This window comes from Corvus hawaiiensis, chromosome 4 (genome assembly GCF_020740725.1).
Source record: "Corvus hawaiiensis isolate bCorHaw1 chromosome 4, bCorHaw1.pri.cur, whole genome shotgun sequence".
Taxonomy (NCBI): domain Eukaryota; kingdom Metazoa; phylum Chordata; class Aves; order Passeriformes; family Corvidae; genus Corvus; species Corvus hawaiiensis.
The window spans coordinates 72179314-72198517 of NC_063216.1; the positions used below are offsets into that span (position 1 = coordinate 72179314).

The 19204-nt window shown below is 37.6% G+C and overlaps 1 long non-coding RNA gene across 1 annotated transcript in view; it reads right to left on the reverse strand.

Annotated features, from left to right (window-relative positions):
- Positions 1-243: 243 nt before the first annotated feature.
- LOC125324398 overlaps positions 244-19204 on the reverse strand; it is a 46807-nt gene continuing 27846 nt past the window's right edge. The window contains exon 3 of the long non-coding RNA XR_007202956.1: positions 244-314. This is a non-coding gene — a long non-coding RNA (uncharacterized LOC125324398). The remainder of the gene's footprint in view (positions 315-19204) is intronic.

A 19204-nucleotide genomic window follows, 5' to 3' on the forward strand; every position in this document is an offset into this window, starting at 1 on the left:
TTTCCATTTGGTTTTGAATACATGTAAATAAGGCCATGGCTCAGAACAAAGAGATTGGGTAGAGCTGAGAAAACAGGGCAATGTGTAAGCTCCTCTTTGATGTCGAGAGGTTCACTCAACAGGCAGTTCAGTTTGTCCAGAATCCAACTTTAACAGCAGCTTGATCAAATTCACATGTAGTGAACCTGTCCCCTGAGTGTATTACTGACTGCTGAGGGATTGATCAGGAAAGCAAACTTCTTACCTGTTTTGTCACAAACATTCTCCTGTGCATCTGCTCCACTGTTTCTTAAGACCAGTGTGTGTAACTGCCCCTAGAACATCAGAAAGAAGTGTAGTTAAGCCAGTGTTCTTTACATTTTTTACTAGGCTTCTGCTTTCAAAAACAGATTGGAAATTTGCCAATCAGATGCAAAGCAAGCTTAGAGAAACCAAATAATACCTATGGCTGTAGTAGAATGATCTAAATATTTTCCATGGTTCACAATCTACAGCTGTTGGCAAATAGTGAGTATCACATATAAATACCCTTTATAAGAGATGTATCTTTATTTAAAACTTCATTCTTATATAAATAAAGTATTTCAGGAAAGTAATGTCAAATTGTTAACAGTGATATGAAGCAGTCTCCATGTGTCATTTATTCCTATTTCCACGCAAAAATGTTGAAAGAGCTAAAACATTCTTGGCTTCTAAAGAAGAAACCATATTGGATCTTTCAGCTATTTCCTTTGGGAGGACATTAAAGTCAACCCTGAGACATCAACAGGACATCTAAGGAAAAGGAATGGTAAGAGAGAAATCACAAAAAGAAATTATGATAGTTGTGAGGGTCTTGAAAGTTAGATAAACATTTCATGATTTAGCTGGCTTAAAGACATTAGCCTTGCTGTTGCCTGTAACAGTATTACACTGCACTCACCCTTTGTACAAATGATATCAGGCTATCTATTTTACTCTCTCCCAATTAAAAAGTTCATGTTTCTTTTCCACCAAGACTTGCTGATAATAAGAGAAAGGAAATATTGAAAACAGCTTTTGAAGGTAACTTCAAAGTTTTCTTTTTGGCTGATAACATAAGATTTTTATCCCACCAGTTCACCCAACCCCACCTTCTTGTCAGCTCTTAAACATATTTTTCAACTATTCCTCTATTCATTGTTCATTACATTTTCTCCATTTCCTCTGCTAGAACTCCTCTTGCCTATTAACCAGAGACTCTTCTTCCATTTTATATCTTTTCCAAAACTATCTGCTTTTCTGTCAATTAGTCCTAACCATGGTCATGGTCCTTCTAATCATCAGATGGCTCATGTTAGAAAACAGAAACACCCTATTTCCATGAACTGGAGATTACCCAGGGAAAATGCAACACTAAATAAAGTGGAAATTATGTATTTTTTGTTACATCTTTCAACTGTGAAAGAATGTCAAGCTTTTTTCATGCTTGGCTCAGAAACAGGAAACCAGTAGGTAACTTACTATTATTCTTATACCGGGCAGATAAGTTCAAAAAGTGTGGGGTTTTTAAAAAGGTTGTTTTAAACAATCTTTCATTGCTGTGGCAAATTGACTCTATTGTTCAACAGAACAAGCATTAAGTGGATTGCTTTGCTCATGGAAAAGGAAAGGTTGTGCAGAAGCGGGTGGAGTTGGGTCAGAAACTGGATGAGAGAGGAAGCAGCTTTCCAGCAGAGGGAGAGGCAGGTCATAACAGACTTGGGAGGGCCAAACATCAGCAACAGCTGGCATATAAAGCCTCCAGAACTCAGTCGTAACTTTTTGGGATACTTGCATAATCAATGTAGGCAGAGAAGGCATAAGTGGTTTCCAGAAGTCTAACTAAGCATTTTAGCTAAGCCAGAGGATGAGATTTAGGTCAGAATACCTCTGGGGAAAATGCAGCAGGTTAGAAAGATCACCCTTGTTTTGGATGCTCTCTGGAGGAAAAGGCCTTTATTTTCCAGAGTATTTTGAAGGACAAATTCTCTAACGCCTTGGACAAGAACCACAGTGATCCAGGAGCATCAGTCTGACTGGCCCCAAACCGTACCTCAGATATCTTTTGATTTTTGTAGGCTAGTGGAAATCTAATAACTTTCAGACATCCAAACCAACCATCTGCACAGGATGATCATCAGCCGTGTATTCCATGCCAGCTGGCCAAGCCTAACCTACGCACCTCAGTCTATCTGTACTTTTCCTTTCTCTTGAGCAACATTTGTCATGTAATATGAGGAAACCAGCTTGGTTTTTAAGGCTAGATCCAACCTCATCAAAGTAAACACAAGACTTTCCAATGACCTCAGTGGAATTTGGATACGGCCCTCCACCTTCTTCTGTCTTTGAAATATAGACGAAGATTTTGAAAAGTCCTCTGTGGCTCTGCATATCTTTTCAGCATCTAAGCCTAGTACCTCTGTTTACACAGAGCTGGGCGGCTCGCTGCTTCTCTTTCCATCTTCTTTTTTGTTGTTGTTTTACTAATATATTAAATCCTTTAAACAGAGGCTTAGCATACTTAAATTTGTTTCCCTTTACTGACCTGAGCTTTTGGAAACCAGATGTTAGTTCTGAGCCACACCTCTGTGGAATTTACACCTCATATCAACAGAACAGCACTGCTCCTGTTGCTGGAGAAAACAGCTGTGACCAGGTCTGTACCTGCTACAGACAGACTCCACTTTTAGAAAAAATAGTAAATAAAAGAAACACTTATCTTTAATGATTTTTTTGAAGTTGTACTGAAAAACTCCTGGAGTATCTAGGCCAGCACCCATGGCAACAATATTTGCAGGCTCGAATCATAAAGAAGATGTAAATGACTGTGTGACTTCAAAACAAGTGTCTAATTCCTTCAAACAGGGAAGTCACAAGACACATGCTTCAATAGGTATAAATCCAATTAAGGTATGTCACTATGCTTATCCCTAAGTTGATGTATCTGATATGAATCTGAAGGATATAATATTGGCTGCCCTTTTCTCCCGCTTCCCTCCCTAAATCGAGATAAAATATTTTAAAATATATTTATTTCTGTTTTAAACATATGTAAGTGAAAGAGGAGTAATTTTGGAACATGTGTTCATTCTGACAGCTGTTTCATGCTGACCCCATTTCAGGTTCACATCCTTTCTCCCTCTGCCGAGCTACACCTCTCTGATCCCTACGGGTACACACTTTGATTCCCACTGGAATTCTGACCTGATACAATATCTGACCACTGTCCTGCTACCAAAGATGTCTGAACAAGTGACAGACCTAATAGAACACGTCTTCAGACTGCTTGGGGGAAGTGGAACATACAGCTCTTCACGATGTTTCTATTTCTCAGCCATCTGTCACCTGTCTTCCCTCAGCTGATCACTCCCTTCTTTGGTGAGCAGCTCTTTAGGCACCCTCAGCTTTATTTAAGGGAAGGATGCAACAACAGTCCTCTTTCTACAGCAAGGATCAATATGAGATTCGTTCCACAAAACATTCTCTCCAGCATTTCTGCTGAGTCATGTCCTTATTTCACTCATCTAGTCTGGGGGAATGCATAGAAACAGAATTTTCTGAACTATATTAAATACTACAGGCTTCACCATTTCTCTCTACACAATAATGTCTTTTGGTTTCATTTGGAATCACAAATATGCTAAAGGACAGATATGTCCCAAAGTCACCAACCAGTGCTCCCTGATATGGACACTTAAAAGATTACTTGGGTGCAGTGCCCAGTCATGAACACACCCTTAGCCCTCAGTAAATGCGAGGTAATTGCACATGGTTTGTCTGTACATCAAAACACATATTCTTCAATATTGCATTAAAAATATTTTTTTAATCTATTTTAAATTTTTTAGGACAAGAGTGTCTTGTCTATTTATCTCAATTAAATATGTTAATATCAATTATTATGTTTATATCATAATAAACATAATAGATTTCTGATCTTTATTTATAAGACTAACTGCAGAACAATGGAATTACTAGAGTCCCTATTGTAATAAAAGAAATTTCTTGTAATCTAATAGATTAGAAAAAGATTAAGACATGCTTCAAAATATCAGTTAACCAAATGTTAAATCAATGGATTTTCAACCAAAGCTTTTTTTCCCATGCATCATCACATTATCTTATCTGGTCCCTTAACTGAAAAAAATATTTTAAAAGGTCCTAAACACTAATTGGATCATGAGCTCCAGACCACAGAGTGAATCTTGGGCCACAGCTCAGAATGGGCTACCCTTCAGTGCTTGAACTTTGTTAGCAGCTGACTCTGCAGAATTTTCAAAAGGATTTCATTTTTCTTCCACATTCCTCAAAAATATCTGTTTCTTGAAGATCATCAGTTCATGAATGAAAGGGAAAACAAAGGAATCAACTGTTAACAAAGGAAATATTTTTGTGGTTTTAAATGCTCTTACTAAGGTATTTTATAATCTTCTACCACTGTAGGGAGAATGAATCTTTCTTATCTATTCTGTCAAGACATTCTTCATGGAAGAATGTGGATATATAATTGGTAGAGAAAACAAAAAATAAAAGCCTAATACTCCTCTGGTTTTCCTGAGGACTGATCCAAAGCTATTACAATTTTTGTGTCAAAAACCCTTTTGTGTGCAAAATTATGGACTGTGTTATATCAAAGACATGTTCACTGCTCGCCAAAAGTAATAAAAGTCTACTATTGTTTAAAACACAGAAATAAAGCAGAAGCTTAGAAGTGAAATAATTGACACTTTTGGTTAGGAGGTTCAGAACTGAGGCACTTCTAACCTTTGTAGGAGCTGGTAGTACTTAGCATCTTGATTTATTAATCACTTATTCCCTAAAACTCATCCCCAAGAAAGAATTTTCAAGTAGTTTTGAGGTGAAGGATCAAATTTAATCTTTGAGCATATGGAAATAACTCCAAGTTTTACTATATATTACCCAGCAAAATAACCTAAGTGATCTCAGCCTGTTCTGAAAATGGGACTTGGGTACCCATATTTCATACACATTAAATATTATTCAGGAGCCAAAGGCCTGAGGATATTTTAGAAGTTGTCTACTTGTGCATTGACTTATACTTTATTCCAGGCTCTGATTCTTTCTGAAGTTGTGGGTATAGGAATTTACAGTAAATTATACTCTTGTTATGTAAATTCTGCTAAATGCAAAACAAACTCCTCTACATAAAGATCAGATTTATTCAGTGAGGTTATTCACTGTCAACCTAAACAAAGGCCTCTCTGAACTATTTACTATTTTCCCCCCAGCTGGAGCAGTTGCTGTAATAGAACATGTTACATTCTTTTGATCAATGGACTGGGCAGACCAACTGTGAAGAGCAGAGAGGAAAATGAGCTCATATGTGTAAGATGTATTTCTGAAGAAATATTTCCAGTTACATAAAGGAAAAGGTCTTCATCCATGCAAAAAGGACATCAATAGTGGTACCTTCCTTAAGTTTCTCTGTGTAGCTTTAACAAGGGAAAACAGTCTGTGAGAACAGGATATTATTATTATGGAAGCACTACTAATAGCACATCCATGTTATAGATATACAGGGAAAATTACTGCACAGAAAAACAAATAATAGAAATAGGAAAAAAAAGATTCTAATAGCTGGGCTCAGATGGAATTCTTTATGCTAGAAATTATCCAGTATATGGTCTAATAGATGTATTTCTTGGCTAAATTGCAGCTATAAACAGAAAATATGAATTCATTCTGCTGTTTGACCTTTGCACTTGAATTTAGTAACATTCCATAGGAAATTCTTGCTTACAAATCAACACAAGATCAAAATCACATTTCTCATTTCTCTCAATGTTAGAATCTTAACATGCAACTCTGAACTTTTTTTTTACCCGATATGTAGATTATATTCTGTAGGAAAAGAAATTCTGTGCTGGAAGTGCAGGTCTTGGGTGTGTCTGGTAGTTATCTTATCTGTTTTGAAGGGCTTTTCAAGGGCTGTGTCTGATTGATGGGACTCTGCCCACAATGAACCTAACACGAGGCAGATCTTCCTCCCAGCACATATTCTCCTCTTTCAACATGGGCTTGCTCTGGGACAGTTATTTGGCATAAGTCAGCTGAAATGAAAGAATAACTTGTAAAAATTTTGAAGCCTCAGCTTAATGCTTTTTGGTAACAATAACATTTGAAGATGACAAAACCAGTTGGAACAAGGTGGAACATCAAGCATTTTATAACTGCAATTTGAACCTCACTGTCAGTCACATGGATGTTGATCCATATTAGCCTTCATACCTTGATGGGGTAAATCCAGAGTAAATTCATGAATGTGGTGTGACTGGGAGCAGTAGTTCTTCATTAAACACATTTCATTAAAACAATGCATTCAGCAGTGGTATATTTAAACATTCATTCATATTTGCACAAAAAGACAAACTTCACAGCCTGTCCAAGAAAATCTCTCTGACAGTAATCAGGGAGAAATAGAATTGAAAAGACATAACTTTATATCTATATCTATAGACATAGATATAGATAGATGATATAGATATAGATATGCAGCAAAAAGAAACAAATAGAGAGTAGTTAAAGAAAAGCAAACCTGAAGATTTAGAAGAAGCAAGGTCTCAAAATATTTGTCAGTCCAACTCAGTCAAGATCACAGTCATTTTTTGTGTATGTCTTAACTTCCAGATCTCTTTTAGAGATCCCAAATTTTTGAATCACTTTCATTTTAGCTTCTGTTGTCAAGTGTGGAGACTTGAGGGTAGAATCAGACATAGCACTTGGAGACACACCACAATAATTTACTAGCTAGTGCATACAGGCATAGCTAGAACAATGTTGTGTGGAAAAGCTATGGCTTGGCTTGGGATAGGTGATGATATGTGGCAGAATATAACATAAAATATATTCACAAACCGCAGTACAGTCACCTGAGGAGTGTCTGCTTGTCATATTGGCACCAAGGAAGTGCAGAAGTGTTTAAGTTCTGCTGTTCTTTGAAATAAACTGATCCTCAGTATTGCTGATCATCATCTGGATCTATCTCTTTTCCTCAGATCTTATACCTTTTTCTGCTGGTGTTTTTCTTCTGAATAATTGATTAATAACTCATTATTAACATAGCAATCCCACTTCTTTGTTTCCATCTCCTCATTATGCAGAATTTATTGCACTATATACTCTCTCACAGACAACAGCTGCTGCTCAGTGCTTGCTACACCTGGATCACAAGCTGAACCTCCTGAATCTAGAGCCAGGTCACACCATTGGTTGTGCAAGTCCAATGCACATGCACGTAGAAAACTTCAATCTGCAGTTGACCAGGACATTGCATTCCCTGTAACATAGCTATTTGTTACCTGACAACTCGATTTCTGCAATTCATATTTATAGATGAAATCACATTCCAGCCATGTGCTCCATGCTCTGTGTTGATGACTTACTGATCTCTCTGAGCAGAGTTTCTGTTCTTTATCAGCCTTTATCAACTTTATTGTAATTACAGTCAGTCACAGCAATCCATGCCTGCTGGCACACTGAGCTACTCATCAGCAGGGAAGGATTCCTGCACTCAGCTGTCCTTGTTTGCAGATGTGTCACACAGCTGTTCAGAGCAGTAACTCAGAATCTGTCAGCTACTAGGACACAAGTTTTTTCTTTAGCCACCAAACTCCAGATGCACAGGCGAAAGGTATTGCAATCTGAAAATGTGTCACAGGGTAAAAAAAAGTACATTCATATAGTAAACCCAACCTGCCTTTGCATGGAGGACTGGGAACCTTTATCGAAGCATGATGACACTAATCCACTGCTGAGCTCATTATATTTAAGTTTTTAGTCTCGTTTCAGGGGGAAAGTCTGGGAGACCCAAAGCTGGATTTCATCCTAGACATTAACTCCTTAGTGTCAGTGAGGTTCTGTACATTTTATGGAGCTTTGGACATGGCAGATAAAGAAAGTCTCTGTGGAATGGATACAGATGTGCAGATTTTTTTTCTTTCTCCTGTTTTTTCCATTACCACTGGAATGCCTCAAAAATGAGAAGGAAAGATCCACTAACTGTCAACAACTATTTAAAGACTCCTTCTGCATGGATCATTTGTTGAGCCATTAGAGCAGGTCTGTCACTTACCTCCATATTGAGAGGGCAGCCTAACACAATTCCTACTAGCTCAGGGTTTGGTCCCTAAGTGTTCACTCTGGATTGCCCAAAAAGCATTTGCACACAATGTGACTGGACCTGACAGGAAAAAATTAAATGCAGACTCTCAGGAGGGAAAGGAATAATCATCTCAGTCTTTTCCTTCAGCACCTCCTAAGAAGTACTGCAAGATCCTCACCTACAACTTGGGTTCAAAGAGACAAATTCTTCCTTTCCATACACTGTAAATTTGCTGCCTTTTTTATTTCTTTTTTTCCATTTTCTTTGGCTTGTTCTATTTAAACACCCAACAGGTCACTTCACTAATTTTAGTTATACCTTTATAAAATACCAAAAACCTTTCTCCAAACTGCACTTGTTCTTTGGTTCAGAACAGTGGCTTATTTGCATTGCTATTTAAAGATGCATGAGTTAATCTAAATGGTTACAATCAGAAACTCAGCAAGCACTAGACTACCACTTAGTGCAGCTACAATGAAGTAATAAAAGTCAGAAATGTCCATAATTCTTCCTTCCTTACAGATTTCTCCATGCTTATGACACAATCATTGTTATTGCAAAAGCCTTTTGTTAAGGACAAAAAAGTTTGCTTTTTGTTGCTTTGGTTTTTTTTTTTTTCTCCTTGCTACTCTAATAGTACCAACTACCTTCTACCTATTCTATTTAATATACATACATTAAAAAAATAAAATTAACTTCTAACTGTACACTTATCTTTGCAACATGCATATTTAGGATCATCTAGCTATGGAATTGTCTTTTGTTTATTTCTTTTAAAAGAGATTTTAACAAATATTCTTTCTGTGCTTTTTTATGTCATGCAAGTCCAGTCCCCATGGAAAATCATTCAAAATGTCCTATTAGGCAGAAAAAGTTTTGACCTCAGTGTAGAACTTCGTTCCACTAAACCAAGTCCTATAACTATGTTGTTATTCATGAGTATAGCAGCTGCTTCCATAGACTCATATTTTTTTTCTGATGAAATTTTGAGTACTATCTCAGGAAGATCTGGAAGGTTTGTTTAAATGCTGTGAGTTAAATGGTGAGTTAAAAGCATCAGCATGATGAACCCTCTTTCCCTCTCTGCATGTTGTCTTGCTTCTTAAGAACAAAATTTCCTCCTCCCCACTCATGGTACCAATACACCAGGTATTGATATGATACTGTTTTCTATTTGAGCACAGGAAATAAAAGACTTTTTGAGTTGTCTTGACACCTCTACAATCTTGTTTTCAATTTGGACCTGCAGACAGTTTGCCATCTTGTGGCAAATGAGCTTTTAAGACCTATGAATTTCACAAATCATGTCATATTCCAAACATTTCTCAAAATCTAAGTCCACAGTACAAAACAATGGTTTTTAAAACATGGACCATCTTTTACTAAAATAAATAAATAAATAAACAAATAAGTTTTAAAATTCTTTTAAAGGAATTTCTCAGTTTAACTAATTGAAGTACACTTCTGATACCCGTAGCCAAGGAAAAACATTTAAGCATTCTTCGCAACAGCCTTGGCAGTCATAAAATCTATGTAGGCTGCTGACAGATAAGTAACTAAAGGCAAAGTCTTTCATGCATACAGGTATGTCCTTACAAAGAGAAAACCTTTTCTCTTAAGATCAGCAATTATGGCTAAACTATCAGCAAAGACCAAGGATTACAAGTAGCTGATATTTCTGTTTGGTGGTAAAACCATGAATAAATACTGTAAAATTGGTTCAAGTCAACCAGAAAGAAAAATACTGCAGAACTACTTTATGTTCTTTTTCAGTCACTTTATATAGAAAGAACACCTTGGGTAGATTTCTATTTATTCAACCAGGATGCTATAAACAAACACCTCTCTATCTAATCAGAGCTACAACTACCCCCATCCCAAGTATCTGTTAAAGACAGTAGAATCTGCTTCCTCTTTCTGGGCTACTTACTACTCAAATAGTCAATAAGAAGGCCTATAAAGAAGTGTCTTGGACATAAACCTGAAATGTAAAAGATGTAAGATATATTGCATTGGGAGAAAAGGGGCTCTGAACCTCTGTCCACCATACCCCAGAGAGGTTCTCTAGAGACTGTACATGTCCATGTGAGACCTACTGCCACCCCTGCTTGATGAGTTATTCCACAGATACGCTCCTTTCCACCAAATTTTCGTTCTCTTTTTGCTATTGTTGCAAACTGGGCACTCAATTGAAGAGTTTTAAGTCACCTGAATTACTTTTCTGTGAATTAACTGGGAAGAAAAACCTATGTTCTTAATTGGCCAGACTATTTTTGCTAGTTTGCTTGTTTGTTTTGTTGATTTGGTTGGTTTTCTTCCTTGTTAAAAGGTTAAACTAGTTATGGCAATGCCAGGATTTGTTCAGATTTAATAACTCTAGCTACAGGCTGACTTGTCTTTTTCCAAACATAGGTTCAGTTTTGCCTATAAGTTTCTTTTGGCTCACATATCTCATCCAGGGAATCTTTTTGTTTTACATGTGTTTCACTGCTTTGATACAGGCTCTGAGGCATAAGGCAGATGTGAATGAGAAATTCATGTGGCTTAGACTGAGTAGTGATTGTCAGCAGGTTTTATGGTTTAACAGATTCATCTCCCAATACCAACAACAGGAGAGGGTAACTAACTCTGTTTCACATAGAGATATTCTCAAAAAAGAAGAGCAGAGAAGTACTTCATCGAAAAGGGCTTCCCTCAGCTGTAAATATTGTATTTTCCATGAAATTTTTAATATTAAGCCATAAAGGGCAACCGGAAAACTGTCCACAGAGTAAAGAGCAATTCATGTAGTTACTTCAAAGGGGCAGAGAATTCCATGAGAAATCATTGAGCATTTCTGTATCATATAACATGCTAGCTCATTTTGGGATGTCATAAAACATAGTTCCCTGGATGACTTTTTCTCTAGGTACTTAGGAAAGCTTCCATTTCTATTTTGAACAAGAGATGAAATCGGACCACACAGCTGTTTCTCAAAGGCATAGATCTCTACAGTCTTTCTCTTCTTATGAGCAGAATGTCTTTCCTGCCTCCTCCTCCCCCTTACAGTCTGAATATCTAAATATTTGGATTGCGTATTTTTTGCTTGTACTTCAAAGGTATATTGACATATTATCCTGTTTCATATCACTTTATGGGCTGATAGAGTCATGCCAAGACTGAATCTCCTCTTTCACTCTGTTTTCTTTTCCTTTAGAATGCAGATCCAAGCCCCTCTCTCTGCTCTACCTAAGGAGCAATTAATGCAATTGCAAAATAGTGGAAACTAGGTGGCTTTAGCTTTCCTAATCTTTCAGTATCTATATGCTAGAGTAGATTACAGATGCCTTAAAGTTGTTTTACACTTGCTGCAGCTAGTTTGAAAATCAGGAATAAGTAATCCACACGTTAATGCAGCCATCAACATTATCTAGGTTCAAGATATAAGAAATACTCTACTATTTAGCAGTAATGAAGCTGAAAACCTGCCCAAACTGGATTGATTCCTTTCCTCCCTTTGTTTAACAGAAATCTTTTTATTCCTTTGTGTTTCTATCACGTGGCACTCAAGAAGGCAGAATATCTCAGCTCTGTCATAAAAACACTACGGTTCAGGCTCAAGATCTTCCTGATGCCTAAATTAAATAAGTTTAATCTAACAGCAATTAAGCCATATCTGGCTAAGATACTCTGTTCTTCCTCTGTGTAAGTATGTAACTGTATCAAGACAACCAGTAGCACTAAATAATAACTTTTTTTTAGTAACTTATTTATTTTGACTTTATGTTTAGAGCATGAAACAAGGACAATAAAATTCTAGCATGTAGTGGATTGTAACAACACTGCTTTTACACTATAAATCCAAAATTTTAAATAAATCAGAAGTAAAACATCATTTTAGGAAGACAAAAGCTGAAATTTCTTGTAAATCTGAGCTCCAATGCTTCAGAGAAAAGGGCGGGGGGCAACATCATTTAATTCCATGATCTCGAATTAAATTATGGGAGTCATGGAAGTTAAAAAATATCTAATCCTTTTTCTTACCTATCTGAACTGCCAGCTGGACTAACATGGAAGATATTGAGCCCTTAACTCAGTCAGGAGAGGCAACTGCCCGATTAGGAGTAAAGTGCTGCAGCAGCATGTAGCGGATTCAGTTCCTAAACCGGGCAGAACTTTCTTTCTGAGTCTTGCACTCCTTCAGTCGATGCACTCGTGCTGCCAGAGCAGAAGTGAGTTGTCTCTTCCACCTCCTCATATTTTCCCCACTGTCATACAGGAAATACCAGAGCTCACTTTGTGGGATGTACCTTCTCTCTTTCTCTGGAGATCGTCTGCGTTTGATATCACAATCTCTGATCGATACTGATGAGATTTGGAGAAGGCCCTCTTTAAATCTCCTTCTTGGGTTCCTGGTGATTCTTCTCCACCTTATCTTCCAATTTCTGTATACGTGTTTCCCATCCAAGCTGTGACACTTCTATCTTTGCAGCCGGCTCTACCTGTTCATAGTTTCAGTGTTCCTCATTAGCCCTACTCTTGGGGACAGGGGCATCTACATGGCGGACTTTCACAATCAGCTTTCTTACTCGGGCAGCGATGTCTTTCCACTCTTCAGCAGCCCATAGGAACATGTGGGGGTAGAATCTGTTTCTATTGCTGGTGTGACAGGTGGATCACAAAATTTGACCCTGATGAAGCCCTCTAACTAAAAACCCAAACTATGCTAAACCATGACAGAGCAGCTGAAGAAGGAGCAGCTGCAGAGAGCATTACTGATACACAGATGGTTTAACTGATACTCTCTTCACTTCATGCTCCAACACAGGGGTGTAAACTACCTTTGGGGGAGCAACAGATTAAAGCTGGTAATCATTGCATGAGTTTGTATTTTTGAGCATCCCTTTTGGAAATGCCTGAACAGGACTTTAATTTATGTTCCTTGCCAATTACTTCATTACTAAACCAAATTAATTACAGGTGTTCTAGAAGGTGTCCAATGTTCACACAAAGTACACTACTTATCAGCTGTGCATATTTGCACACCTAAGTCTGAGGTTTTAAAATTGTTTTCATGAAAATCTGTTCTTCCTTCTTCAGGGTGCAGAAAGGCAAGAGATGCTGGTGGGCAGGGTTAGATGAGAAGCTCCTTTGGCATGTAGCCCTATAATATTATGAGGAGGTTCTGGGGTTTTTTTCAATTAAGAGAAAACTGAAAAACATTATTTTTTTTTAGCAGGTATTGATTGAGATTTTCATCCAAAGGGCTGGGCTCAACTCTTCTATTAATTCTGTTAAACAATCCTGTCTACATTCCAGAAACTCCTCTGAATTTTTCCCATAAGCAAACTGAAATATATTTGAAAAATGTAACTTCGATTTGATCAAGACTTTTTTTTTTAATCTCAAATGAAAACTCAGACCACTTTTTAATCATAAACTTTAGACTGGGATCTAGATGAATACATGTAGGTGGTCATTTTATCTCTATAAAAAATCAACCCAAAACCTCAGGCATGAGCACCTTTAGGGAGTTCAGATTTAAGCTTGAATCCAAACAGTGTGATTAGGCCCTCTTCAACAGATACACATGCATTAATTGAGAATCATCTCATGCTTCTTAGAGGGAGCCTTTGAGGGATGTAACATCATATCTTCCTCTGTCAAGGAATTATGGATATTAAAAGCCACTCAACCAGCATATAAAGGCCTACGTTTTCTCCTGTACATTGAATACAACTGAGTTTTTTTGGGTTCCTGCAGGATTTTGTGGGTTTCCTTATTACAGAAAAAAATAATTTCTTTGGAACCCCTGGAGCAAAGTCAACAGTCTCATGTATGTAAAGAAAATTATCTAATCTGACACTGCAGGTGGCTGTTTTAACTTCACAAGGGCAACATGAGGCTTGCTGACAGTGTGTCTGTCCATGTGTATTCCTAATTTTGCACTTCCTTTTTCCTCCCAGTGAAACCATTACATTATTAAAGGAATTCAGCAAAGGAGTAGAAGTACCAAATATAATTAAGCTTCTACCTGTTTTGTGAAAATGGATGACCAGCTACAGCAAGAAAAACTGTAAGTAATGCCTAATGGAGGTAAAAAGGAGATGTTCATGTTCATGCATCTCCCACATGGGACGAGCTTTTAAGCAGGCCCCAGACAGGGGAAAAGTTTGGAGCCTGTGCTTTCTTTGACTCTGAAGTCAGTCAGGCATGCAGCAGAAATATATGGAGCACAAGACTTCCTTATTTCCTGTGCCTGTGGAACTCTTTGTTTAAGTAATTAGTCTTCATGACTGTATACTAATAGCTTATATAAAGAGAATGCTTTTGGCACAGTTGTTTTTAATGCAAGAGCAGATGAAACACCAGTTGTGCAAGAGATTTCCCTTTGTGAATTAACCTAACAACTGCAGGGTCAATTACCTCTTATCCTCCCATACACTGACGTGAAACAGCAGCTGTCTCTTGTGTTCTTGCTGCCTGGAAGGCATGAGAGTATGTGATAGGTACATTGTTTTAATTAGCACTCTTGCATGGACTTACACTCAATTAATGTTAGATTTAGTGCACGATGAAGCAGCTTGAGAACTGTCAGAAGGAAGGCAGCTGGACAAGGATGTTGGTTTGATCTCTTGTGTACCTTGAATCTACCAGGAAAAGGTCTGACTTCTAATGAGCATTGCCAGTGTGCCTGGTGTCCTAAGTATGGCTCATTGCTTTTCAGTCTCATTTCCTAAAAGTCTTGGCTGAGTGACATACCTCATTATGCCCTGACATGGAAAAATAACCATGACTGTTTTCTTAAATTTCTGAAGCAGGTTCTGTGGGAGACGTACAATCTGAGAAATGCCTGAGCAATACTCTGGCTCTCCAACTCTGTCAGGATACCACAACATCCCAGTTTACCCCAGAGGCAAATGCAGCAAGATGTCATTGCTGAAAGATGTTTTGTGGTACTTTTTTTGGTTTGCAATATGGTGTCTTCATTGTGAAGACAGAAATCTGTGCAAGATAATTTGAAAGCATAATTTGCCTTTTTTTCTCAATATATACACAAGACATAAGGGCATCTCTGAGGCATGAGTTCTAATTAAGGATATACAGAGAAATTTTCATGCAAATAAACTTTGGGATGTCTATATAAGAAAGCAACCAAAATACTATGAAGTAAATTAGCTGCAGTGTGAGATAGTAGAGAAAAGGTTTTCCTCAGAGATGCTTCTTAACAGTCTTCCCATCTTTTCTCTCTCATAATATGATTGTGTCTCTTTTCTCTAATTTTTCTTTTAATTTTTCAGAGGGTTTTTTTAAAATATAAGTGTTTTATAGGGGAAGCAGGTATAGATAAGAAACTTTTACTGTTGCAGACACTTCCACCAAAATGATTTGTGTCATTCTTGGAAGAGGCAGCCTTTTCCTTTGTGTCTCTCTCAAAGTTGTAACTGATTTACCATCTCTCTCCTTTTTATGGCACTTACAGTTTTGCAATTTAAAAATCCCTAGTCCCACCGTTTTCTGGAAAGGTGAGTCTGGCTGTGAACACAACATCTGGAAAGCTTTGTTGGAACAAAAATTAAGAGCATAACATTCCCTAGAAATAAAAAATAAATTTAAAAAATGAAATTAAAAAAAAAAAAGGAAGAAAATAAAAGGAGAGGACTCTCTCCCCTGGCATCTGTCATGGCCCTCTATGGTCCATTGTAACATTAAGGCCTTCTTCTTGGGATATCTAAATCAGTATTCCCCAGTGAGCAGGACACCAGCACCTTTCACCATGATGGCAGCACTTTCCTGAAAGTGTTCCTCCATGCTCTTTCAAACACACATTCCTTTTCCCCTATCAGCAAATAAATCTGTCCTTTAAAAAAATAGAAGGTTTTCTGCTTTAATATTTCCTTCCTCCAGTATAACAAACAAAAGACACAGCTTTCCATTGTCTAAATGATGGCAAGTATTTTAAAGAACATTAACAGGATTTTTTCTGAAAGCATATATTATTACTCTGCTACTGGTGCTTTTAGTCTCATTATCAACAAGACAAATCATTTTTATTCAACTCTATTTATACATGTGGTAGACCTAGAGAAAATGTTTTTAAAAAGGCTCAATGAGGTGTTACTTAAATGTGGTTTTCAGCTTTAAGTGATTTATTATCTATAAATTGAAAGATTTTAGTCGAGAAGGCTCTAGGATGCCGCACTCCTCCTCCTCGCAAACCGTCTTTGAGCTAAGATTACAGCAGGTGAAAGTTCTAATGTCTGTTCAACAGATCTCATGAAATAATTACATCCAGGAACCATTTGGTTCTCATTAGATCCAAGACTGAAGGAGCAAAACATTTTGAAGGAAGGAAACTTCCCTACGCCAAGAAACGCCCCACATCCATACACAAATGTCCTATAGGCGAGTCCTTTCTCACTCCTATATATGCTTAGTAAGCACACAGAATTCATGGACCTACCACTGTTTTTTAGAACCCAAGATCTTTTCATGTCATGGTGCATTATTAATTAATTATGTGTCTTAGTCTTCTGCCTTCCAGTGTTTTTCTTTCTACCATATTTTATAGCTCCAATTTTTTTTTTTTGTGGTTTCAGATCTCTGCCTGCTTTTTCTCTGTGTTGTCTCCAGTTATTCCTACTAGCACTGCTATGGCTCTCTTGTGTGATAAAGGATCACCATCACCAGGCTGAAGAGTAGTTTCAGAAGAGGAAGAAAGTACATGTAGTGTTTTATAGTCATGATCCCTGCTTTCTTTTGTTTGTTTTACTTTGTGTAGACAATGTTCTTCAGAAATTCATTCTGGCCCAGAAAAATCCCTCATAAATCCAACCCAGGAGATCCTGTGTAAATCTCAACAGACCAACCATCACAGAGTTGCTCAGAGCTTCACTTTTTTCTTCTCTAAAATAAATTTCTCTGTTTCTTTCCTGAGGCCTTTGTTTCATTTTTTGTGACCAGAGATGTTGCCTAAGTGTGAAGGGAAAAGGAAACTGTCAACAACTCAGACCGGGTATATAATTGGCAGCAGAACACTACATTTCTCAAGTAGAAACCCTCTTTTTTTTCCACAGTACATGTCAGCTGTAGGCCTTCTGACATCAAGACTTATGTCTGCAATGGCAACCTTAGGAATGCCTTAAGGGTGAGCAACTACTGAGATTTTCTTTGATAATCAGATAATTAATTCATAAGAAACTGGGAGTCAAGCACAGTTACTTATGGGGATTCTAATGAATATCTATCTGTATCTTCAGGTGCCAAATCCAGCCCCATGCATCCTGCTGGCTCCTAACAAACCTTGAAGTCTGAGCACTGTCAGCACCCTCTACAATTACATGAAGGCTTGACATGGGAAAGTTACTCTAATGTTCTGGGACATATTTGTATGAATAGCAAGAAGAGACCATAGGAAGATATTTATTTTATTATTAACTCATTAGATGTTCATTGCAAAATTACTAGCAAAAAAGGGGAAGAGAGGCTGAAATTTAAAGGTACAGATTTTTTTGCCAAAATTCCAGTCATCACTGTGACTCACATAATCACTATTTTAACTCCCTGTGTTTCAGAGATGCCTCAACTCTGTAGCTTTCTCAGATGGTTTTAATTACAGATACCCAAGAATAATTACAGTGAAAGTAGTGCAAGAGCACAGTTCACAGTGGCCCTTGAGATGTAGGTCTAGCCAGTACAAAAAGAAGCTAAATCCAGTCCTTTTATATCCTACCATGACAAAGATGGGTAACAGATGTTGAGAACTATTAATATACACTTCAAGGGTATGAAGGATAGTGTCCTTCCATCACAAAACACATCAGTATTGCTGTGGTTCATTGTCTCATCTTCTGCTATGAATATTTTCATTGTTTAACCACCTAATATGGACTTCTGCTTCTTATGGAAGCTTGGCGAGAGTGTTTTCAGAGATGAGGCAATCTCTTGTGCTGCAGAGACAGCTGCAGCTCTGCTACTCCTGTATTTTCAGTCTTACAACTTATGGAAGTCTGTGTATCTATCTAACCTGTTTGATCAGCCTATTCCTCCATCATCATGGTGGAACCTTTTGTGTTAAGAGAAACTTTGTCCATTTCCTCACAGGCAATCCTCTCTTGTTTTGTGTTTCACTCCTCAAGTAGGGGAAAATGGTGTACTTAATGAGGGCAGGAAGTGCAGAGACCGAAAGCCTGCATTTGCTTTCCTTTCCTATGATTTCTCCTGCTCTTGTGCTCACATTTTTATACATCTCAGTCATGTCTATGGTTAGCAAGGTGTCCTCAAGATAAATACCTTAAAAATTCTGTGAGTTGGTACAAAACAATAGTAATATACAGTGATTTCAGAGTGTTTTTTCTGTGGCCAACCCCTACAAGTTGGGAGGTTTTTGCTCATGTGAGACTGCTTTGGTTCACCACTCTCCACCCCAATAACTTGAAAAACATAAGAGTTTCAGACTTACTAAAAAGCAATGTTTGGCAGGAAAAGGTCTTCCTTTTCAGTGTTCTGAAACATCTCCCCCCTCCCCCAATGGTCAGGTTGTATGAGGTGAATATCCTCTGAATTTGAATGACCTTTATACCATCTGCAGGAGAAGACACTGTCAGGAAACTCAGTCACCCAGAAGAGACCTATTACTTTTGGGAACAAAAATCTTTTCCCTGAAAAGCTTTATTAAAGTGTTCCAGTAAAGCACATTTTACCAATTATTTTTCCATATTAAAAAGTCTCATAAACAAGTCTCTGTACATTCCAGATCCCTTATCTGTCCTCAGATAAGGATTATTGTGTGCTGTAGGACAAAGCTTTGTAGAAGTCCTTTGCAAATACATCTGTAGTATATGATGGCTGTTTCTATTCCATTATGAAGAACAGGGATTGGGAAGTCTACACAGAAGGAGCATCAAAGATATTTTTTGCTGGTAGTGCAGTAAGTCTAGCCAGAAATGTTCATAGTTTGCTAACATGATTGAATAGTGGTTAGGGACTACTTCAGTAGGAGTACCTGACTGCTTAGTACTCATGACATATGCTCCTTTTCTAAAACAAATGTAGAGGATCTGAGATTTGTCAGGGAACTTTTGTCTCAAATAAATACTGAGA